The following is an 8,052-nucleotide window of genomic DNA, read 5'->3' on the forward strand; positions in this document are numbered from 1 at the left end:
TGGGCCCTGTACCCAGCTCCCCCACCCTGAGTCCTGTACTTGGTTCCCTCACCCTGGTCCTGTACCCGGCTCCCTCACCCTGAGACCTGTACCCGGCTCCCTCACCCTGAGTCCTGTACCCGGCTCTCTCACCCTGAGTCCTGTATCCGGGACTCTCAGTCTCGGCCCTGTACCTGGCTCCCTCAGTCTGGGTCCTGTATCCGGGTCTCTCATCCTGAGTCCTGTACCCGGCTCCCTCACCCTGAGTCCTGTATCCGGGACTCTCAGTCTCGGCCCTGTACCTGGCTCCCTCAGTCTGGGTCCTGTATCCGGGTCTCTCATCCTGAGTCCTGTACCCGGCTCCCTCACCCTGAGTCCTGTACCTAGCTCCCTCACCCTGAGTCCTGTTCCCGGCTCCCTCCTCCTGAGTCCTGTTCCCGGCTCCCTCCTCCTGAGTCCTGTACCCGGCTCCCTCACCCTAAGTCCTGTACCCGGCTCCCTCACCATGAGTCCTGTATCCGGGTCTCTCAGTCTGGGTCCTGTACCCGGCTCCCTCACCCTGAGTCCTGTACCCAGCTCCCTCAGTCTGGGTCCTGTACCCGGCTCCCTCATCCTGAGTCCTGTACCCGGCTCCCTCACCCTGGGTCCTGTACCCAGCTCCCTCACCCTGAGTCCTGCACCCGGCTCCCTCACCCTGAGTCCTGTATCCGGGTCTCTCAGTCTGGGCCCTGTACCCGGCTCCCTCAATCTGGGTCCTGTACCCGGCTCCCTCACCCTGAGTCCTGTACCCGGCTCCCTCATCCTGAGTCCTGTACCCAGCTCCCTCATCCTGAGTCCTGTATCCGGGTCTCTCAGTCTGGGTCCTGTATCCGGCTCCCTCATCCTGAGTCCTGTACCCGGCTCCCTCAGTCTGGGCCCTGTACCCGGCTCCCTCAGTCTGGGCCCTGTACCCGGCTCCCTCACCCTGAGTCCTGTACCCGGCTCCCTCAGTCTGGGACCTGTACCCAGCTCCCCCACCCTGAGTCCTGTACTCGGCTCCCTCACCCTGAGTCCTGTACTCGGCTCCCTCAGTCTGGGCCCTGTACCCGGCTCCCTCAGTCTGGGCCCTGTACCCAGCTCCCTCACCCTGAGTCCTGTACCCGGCTCCCTCACCCTGGGCCCTGTACCCGGCTCCCTCACCCTGAGTCCTGTACCCGGCTCCCTCAGTCTGGGCCCTGTACCCAGCTTCCTCACCCTGAGTCCTGTACCCGGCTCCCTCATCCTGAGTCCTGTACCCAGCTCCCTCATCCTGAGTCCTGTATCCGGGTCTCTCAGTCTGGGTCCTGTATCCGGCTCCCTCATCCTGAGTCCTGTACCCGGCTCCCTCAGTCTGGGCCCTGTACCCGGCTCCCTCAGTCTGGGCCCTGTACCCGGCTCCCTCACCCTGAGTCCTGTACCCGGCTCCCTCAGTCTGGGACCTGTACCCAGCTCCCCCACCCTGAGTCCTGTACTCGGCTCCCTCACCCTGAGTCCTGTACTCGGCTCCCTCAGTCTGGGCCCTGTACCCGGCTCCCTCAGTCTGGGCCCTGTACCCAGCTCCCTCACCCTGAGTCCTGTACCCGGCTCCCTCACCCTGGGCCCTGTACCCGGCTCCCTCACCCTGAGTCCTGTACCCGGCTCCCTCAGTCTGGGCCCTGTACCCAGCTTCCTCACCCTGAGTCCTGTACCCAGCTCCCTTACCCTGGGCCCTGTACCCGGCTCCCTCACCCTGAGTCCTGTACCCGGCTCACTCAGTCTGGGCCCTGTACCCAGCTCCCTCACCCTGAGTCCTGTACCCGGCTCCCTCAGTCTGGGCCCTGTACCCAGCTCCCTCACCCTGAGTCCTGTACCCGGCTCCCTCACCCTGAGTCCTGTACCCGGCTCTCTCACCCTGAGTCCTGTATCCGGGTCTCTCAGTCTGGGCCCTGTACCCGGCTCCCTCAGTCTGGGTCCTGTATCCGGGTCTCTCACCCTGAGTCCTGTACCCGGCTCCCTCACCATGAGTCCTGTATCCGGGTCTCTCAGTCTGGGCCCTGTACCTGGCTCCCTCAGTCTGGGTCCTGTATCCGGGTCTCTCATCCTGAGTCCTGTACCCGGCTCCCTCACCCTGAGTCCTGTACCCGGCTCCCTCACCCTGAGTCCTGTATCCGGGTCTCTCAGTCTGGGCCCTGTACCCGGCTCCCTCAATCTGGGTCCTGTACCCGGCTCCCTCACCCTGAGTCCTGTACCCGGCTCCCTCATCCTGAGTCCTGTACCCAGCTCCCTCATCCTGAGTCCTGTATCCGGGTCTCTCAGTCTGGGTCCTGTATCCGGCTCCCTCATCCTGAGTCCTGTACCCGGCTCCCTCAGTCTGGGCCCTGTACCCGGCTCCCTCAGTCTGGGCCCTGTACCCGGCTCCCTCACCCTGAGTCCTGTACCCGGCTCCCTCAGTCTGGGACCTGTACCCAGCTCCCCCACCCTGAGTCCTGTACTCGGCTCCCTCACCCTGAGTCCTGTACTCGGCTCCCTCAGTCTGGGCCCTGTACCCGGCTCCCTCAGTCTGGGCCCTGTACCCAGCTCCCTCACCCTGAGTCCTGTACCCGGCTCCCTCACCCTGGGCCCTGTACCCGGCTCCCTCACCCTGAGTCCTGTACCCGGCTCCCTCAGTCTGGGCCCTGTACCCAGCTTCCTCACCCTGAGTCCTGTACCCAGCTCCCTTACCCTGGGCCCTGTACCCGGCTCCCTCACCCTGAGTCCTGTACCCGGCTCACTCAGTCTGGGCCCTGTACCCAGCTCCCTCACCCTGAGTCCTGTACCCGGCTCCCTCAGTCTGGGCCCTGTACCCAGCTCCCTCACCCTGAGTCCTGTACCCAGCTCCCTCACCCTGAGTCATGTACCCGGCTCCCTCACCCTGAGTCCTGTACCCAGCTCCCTCACCCTGAGTCCTGTACCCGGCTCTCTCACCCTGAGTCCTGTATCCGGGTCTCTCAGTCTGGGCCCTGTACCCGGCTCCCTCAGTCTGGGTCCTGTATCCGGGTCTCTCATCCTGAGTCCTATACCCGGCTCCCTCACCCTGAGTCCTGTACCCAGCTCCCTCACCCTGAGTCATGTACCCGGCTCCCTCCTCCTGAGTCCTGTACCCAGCTCCCTCACCCTGAGTCCTGTACCCGGCTCCCTCACCATGAGTCCTGTATCCGGGTCTCTCAGTCTGGGCCCTGTACCTGGCTCCCTCAGTCTGGGTCCTGTATCCGGGTCTCTCATCCTGAGTCCTGTACCCGGCTCCCTCACCCTGAGTCCTGTACCCGGCTCCCTCACCCTGAGTCCTGTATCCGGGTCTCTCAGTCTGGGTCCTGTACCCGGCTCCCTCACCCTGAGTCCTGTATCCGGGTCTCTCAGTCTGGGCCCTGTACCCGGCTCCCTCCTCCTGAGTCCTGTACCCGGCTCCCTCACCCTGAGTCCTGTACCCGGCTCCCTCACCATGAGTCCTGTTTCCGGGTCTCTCAGTCTGGGCCCTGTACCCGGCTCCCTCAGTCTGGGTCCTGTATCCGGGTCTCTCATCCTGAGTCCTGTACCCGGCTCCCTCACCCTGAGTCCTGTACCCGGCTCCCTCCTCCTGAGTCCTGTACCCGGCTCCCTCACCCTAAGTCCTGTACCCTGCTCCCTCACCCTGAGTCCTGTATCCGGGTCTCTCAGTCTGGGTCCTGTACCCGGCTCCCTCACCCTGAGTCCTGTACCCAGCTCCCTCAGTCTGGGCCCTGTACCCAGCTCCCTCACCCTGAGTCCTGTACCCGGCTTCCTCAGTCTGGGCCCTGTACCCAGCTCCCTCACCCTGAGGCCTGTACCCAGCTCCCTCAGTCTGGGCCCTGTACCCAGCTCCCTCACCCTGAGTCCTGTACTCGGCTCCCTCACCCTGAGTCCTGTACCTGGCTCCCTCAGTCTGGGCCCTGTACCCGGCACCCTCACCCTGAATCCTGTACCCGGCTCCCTCAGTCTGGGCCCTGTACCCAGCTCCCCCACCCTGAGTCCTGTACTTGGTTCCCTCACCCTGGTCCTGTACCCGGCTCCCTCACCCTGAGACCTGTACCCGGCTCCCTCACCCTGAGTCCTGTACCCGGCTCTCTCACCCTGAGTCCTGTATCCGGGTCTCTCAGTCTGGGCCCTGTACCCGGCTCCCTCAGTCTGGGTCCTGTATCCGGGTCTCTCATCCTGAGTCCTGTACCCAGCTCCCTCACCCTGAGTCCTGTACCCGGCTCCCTCACCATGAGTCCTGTATCCGGGTCTCTCAGTCTGGGTCCTGTACGCGGCTCCCTCACCCTGGGCCCTGTACCCGGCTCCCTCAGTCTGGGCCCTGTACCCGGCTCCCTCACCCTGAGTCCTGTACCCGGCTCCCTCACCCTGAGTCCAGTACCCGGCTCCCTCAGTCTGGGCCCTGTACCCGGCTTCCTCACCCTGAGTCCTGTACCCGGCTCCCTCAGTCTGGGCCCTGTACCCAGCTCCCTCACCCTGAGGCCTGTACCCAGCTCCCTCAGTCTGGGCCCTGTACCCAGCTCCCTCACCCTGAGTCCTGTACCCGGCTCCCTCAGTCTGGGCCCTGTACCCAGCTCCCCCACCCCGAGTCCTGTACTCGGCTCCCTCACCCTGAGTCCTGTACCTGGCTCCCTCAGTCTGGGCCCTGTACCCGGCTCCCTCACCCTGGGCCCTGTACACGTCTCCCTCACCCTGGGCCCTGTACCCGGCTCCCTCAGTCTGGGTCCTGTATCCGGGTCTCTCATCCTGAGTCCTGTACCCGCTCCCTCACCCTGAGTCCTGTACCCAGCTCCCTCACCATGAGTCCTGAATCCGGGTCTCTCAGTCTGGGTCCTGTACCCGGCTCCCTCAGTCTGGGCCCTGTACCCGGCTTCCTCACCCTGAGTCCTGTACCCAGCTCCCTCAGTCTGGGTCCTGTACCCGGCTCCCTCACCCTGAGTCCTGTACCCAGCTCCCTCACCATGAGTCCTGTATCCGGGTCTCTCATCCTGAGTCCTGTATCTGGCTCCCTCACCCTAAGTCCTGTACCCTGCTCCCTCACCCTGAGACTTGTATCCGGGTCTCTCAGTCTGGGTCCTGTACCCAGCTCCCTCACCCTGAGTCCTGTACCCGGCTCCCTCACCATGAGTCCTGTATCCGGGTCTCTCAGTCTGGGTCCTGTACCCGGCTCCCTCACCCTGAGTCCCATACCCAGCTCCCTCAGTCTGGGTCCTGTATCCGGCTCCCTCACCCTGAGTCCTGTACCCGGCTCACTCAGTCTGGGCCCTGTACCCGGCTCCCTCACCCTGAGTCCTGTACCCGGCTCCCTCAGTCTGGGCCCTGTCCCCAGCTCCCTCACCCTGAGTCCTGTACCCAGCTCCCTCAGTCTGGGCCCTGTACCCAGCTCCCTCACCCTGAGTCCTGTACCCGGCTCCCTCACCCTGAGTCCTGTACCCGGCTCCCTCAGTATGGGCCCTGTACCTGGCTCCCTCACCCTGAGTCCTGTACCCGGCTCCCTCACCCTGGGTCGTGTACCCGGCTCCCTCATCCTGAGTCCTGTACCCGGCTCCCTCACCCTGAGTCCTGTACCCAACTCCCTCAGTCTGGGCCCTGTACCCGGCTCCCTCACCCTGAGTCCTGTACCCGGCTCCCTCACCCTGAGTCCAGTACCCGGCTCCCTCAGTCTGGGCCCTGTACCCGACTTCCTCACCCTGAGTCCTGTACCCGGCTCCCTCACCCTGAGTCCTGTACCCGGCTCCCTCACCCTGAGTCCTGTATCCGGGTCTCTCAGTCTGGGCCCTGTACCCAGCTCCCTCAGTCTGGGCCCTGTACCCGGCTCCCTCACCCTGAGTCCTGTACCAGGCTCCCTCACCCTGAGTCCTGTACCCGGCTCTCTCACCCTGAGTCCTGTATCCGGGTCTCTCAGTCTGGGCCCTGTACACGGCTCCCTCAGTCTGGGCCCTGTACCCGGCTCCCTCACCCTGAGTCCTGTACCCGGCTCCCTCACCCTGAGTCCTGTACCCGGCTCCCTCAGTCTGGGCCCTGTACCCAGCTCCCTCACCCTGAGGCCTGTACCCAGCTCCCTCAGTCTGGGCCCTGTACCCAGCTCCCTCACCCTGAGTCCAGTACCCGGCTCCCTCAGTCTGGGCCCTGTACCCGGCTTCCTCAGTCTGGGCCCTGTACCCGGCTCCCTCACCCTGGGTCCTGTACCCGGCTCCCTCACCCTGAGGCCTGTACCCGGCTCCCTCAGTCTGGGCCCTGTACCCAGCTCCCCCACCCCGAGTCCTGTACTCGGCTCCCCCACCCCGAGTCCTGTACTCGGCTCCCTCACCCTGAGTCCTGTACCTGGCTCCCTCAGTCTGGGCCCTGTACCCGGCTCCCTCAGTCTGGGTCCTGTACCCGCTCCCTCACCCTGAGTCCTGTACCCAGCTCCCTCACCATGAGTCCTGAATCCGGGTCTCTCAGTCTGGGTCCTGTACCCGGCTCCCTCACCCTGAGTCCTGTACCCAGCTCCCTCACCATGAGTCCTGTATCCGGGTCTCTCATCCTGAGTCCTGTATCCGGCTCCCTCACCCTAAGTCCTGTACCCTGCTCCCTCACCTTGAGACTTGTATCCGGGTCTCTCAGTCTGGGTCCTGTACCCGGCTCCCTCACCCTGAGTCCTGTACCCAGCTCCCTCAATCTGGGTCCTGTATCCGGCTCCCTCATCCTGAGTCCTGTACCCGGCTCCCTCAGTCTGGGTCCTGTACCCGGCTCCCTCAGTCTGGGCCCTGTACCCGGCTCCCTCACCCTGAGTCCTGTACACGGCTCCCTCAGTCTGGGCCCTGTACCCGGCTCCCTCACCCTGAGTCCTGTACCCGGCTCCCTCAGTCTGGGCCCTGTACCCAGCTCCCTCACCCTGAGTCCTGTACCCGGCTCCCTCACCCTGGGTCCTGTACCCGGCTCCCTCAGTGTGGGCCCTGTACCTGGCTCCCTCACCCTGGGTCCTGTACCCGGCTCCCTCACCCTGAGTCCTGTACCCGGCTCCCTCACCCTGGGTCGTGTACCCGGCTCTCTCATCCTGAGTCCTGTACCCGGCTCCCTCACCCTGAGTCCTGTACCCAACTCCCTCAGTCTGGGCCCTGTACCCGGCTCCCTCAGTCTGGGCCCTGTACCCGGCTCCCTCACCCTGAGTCCAGTACCTGGCTCCCTCAGTCTGGGCCCTGTACCCGGCTTCCTCACCCTGAGTCCTGTACCCGGCTCCCTCACCCTGAGTCCTGTACCCGGCTCTCTCACCCTGAGTCCTGTATCCGGGTCTCTCAGTCTGGGCCCTGTACCCAGCTCCCTCAGTCTGGGCCCTGTACCCGGCTCCCTCACCCTGAGTCCTGTACCCGGCTCCCTCACCCTGAGTCCTGTACCCGGCTCTCTCACCCTGAGTCCTGTATCCGGGTCTCTCAGTCTGGGCCCTGTACCCGGCTCCCTCAGTCTGGGCCCTGTACCCGGCTCCCTCACCCTGAGTCCAGTACCCGGCTCCCTCAGTCTGGGCCCTGTACCCGGCTTCCTCACCCTGAGTCCTGTACCCGGCTCCCTCAGTCTGGGCCCTGTACCCGGCTCCCTCATCCTGGGTCCTGTACCCGGCTCCCTCAGTCTGGGCCCTGTACCCAGCTCCCCCACCCCGAGTCCTGTACTCGGCTCCCTCACCCTGAGTCCTGTACCTGACTCCCTCAGTCTGGGCCCTGTACCCGGCTCCCTCACTCTGGGCCCTGTACATGGCTCCGTCACCCTGGGCCCTGTACCCGGCTCCCTCAGTCTGGGCCCTGTACCCGGCTCCCTCACCCTGAGTCCTGTACCCGGCTCCCTCACCCTGAGTCCAGTACCCGGCTCCCTCAGTCTGGGCCCTGTATCCGGCTCCCTCATCCTGAGTCCTGTACCCGGCTCCCTCAGTCTGAGTCCTGTACCCGGCTCCCTCAGTCTGGGCCCTGTACCCGGCTCCCTCACCCTGAGTCCTGTACCCGGCTCCCTCAGTCTGGGCCCTGTACCCAGCTCCCTCACCCTGAGTCCTGTACCCGGCTCCCTCACCCTGAGTCCTGT

Source organism: Mobula birostris, chromosome 25, assembly GCF_030028105.1.
Source record: "Mobula birostris isolate sMobBir1 chromosome 25, sMobBir1.hap1, whole genome shotgun sequence".
In the NCBI taxonomy this organism is placed as follows: Eukaryota; Metazoa; Chordata; class Chondrichthyes; order Myliobatiformes; family Myliobatidae; genus Mobula; species Mobula birostris.